Source organism: Galeopterus variegatus, unplaced genomic scaffold (assembly GCF_000696425.1).
Source record: "Galeopterus variegatus unplaced genomic scaffold, G_variegatus-3.0.2 Scaffold3736, whole genome shotgun sequence".
NCBI lineage: Eukaryota > Metazoa > Chordata > Mammalia > Dermoptera > Cynocephalidae > Galeopterus > Galeopterus variegatus.
This window is the reverse complement of record NW_007729847.1, coordinates 205,169-206,220: the sequence shown is the minus strand read 5'-3', so window position 1 is coordinate 206,220 and position 1,052 is coordinate 205,169.

Sequence of the window (1,052 nt, the reverse complement as noted above, 5' to 3'; positions counted from 1 at the left end):
ATATTGGTAGACATTTAAATAAGTTACTTTGTACAAAGTTTATTTGAGTGCATTCAAATGAGTAAATAATATTGACAAATGTTTTCATGTAGGCTTTGCTTTTATAGAGGCATTTTTACAATTGCATAAATATATTATTTTGGTGATGATTTTAACTTTTGGTCCCTACATTTTAAATTGTCTAGTGGCTTTCATCGGTTTCCCTGGGAAAGAGTGAGAAAAAGCAGATGGAAAAGAAAGAAAATAAGAAACAGAAAAGCAGGAGTGAAAGAGAAAAACTGAAACGAAAGTGATAAATATGGGGGAAATTGTAAAGACTATTTACTAATTTACTGTGGCCTTCACTGTGAGCACAAGCAATGAAAATGGAGCTGGAGAAAGTGATCATACGAGCAGACACTGTCTACTTGGATCTACACTTGTCTCATATTGGTAGACATTTAAATAAGTTACTTTGTACAAAGTTTATTTGAGTGCATTAAAATGAGTAAATAATATTGACAAATGTTTTCATGTAGGCTTTGCTTTTATAGAGGCATTTTTACAATTGCATAAATATATTATTTTGGTGATGATTTTAACTTTTGGTCCCTACATTTTAAATTGTCTAGTGGCTTTCATTAAAGACCATATTGGTACCGTCCAAATTATGATGCTAAGACAACAATACTGAAAACTAAATCAATAGGGACAAGTATTTCATGATTGAAATATGCACCAGAAGAAAAAGGGGGAAATTATTGGAAATAAATTAAAATGTAGGGGGGACATAGAATATAAGTAGTAGAATTGTAGGAAAATATAACCTTAATGTACACAGTCTTGTAACAATGCATAATAAGCAAAGCAGTTTTTTTAGGGGCCAGAACAAGGGTCAGGCCCAAGCACACTAAACAATGCATAAGCAATGCAGCTTATCAGGGGCCGTGACGAAGGCCAGGCCCAAGGGCACTAAACATTAATAGCCCCCGCCTGGCCACTAAACATTAATAGCCCCCCACCGGTTCCAGGAAATAGCTGGTTCAAAGCAAGGCCCCGGGGAAGGTAAACAA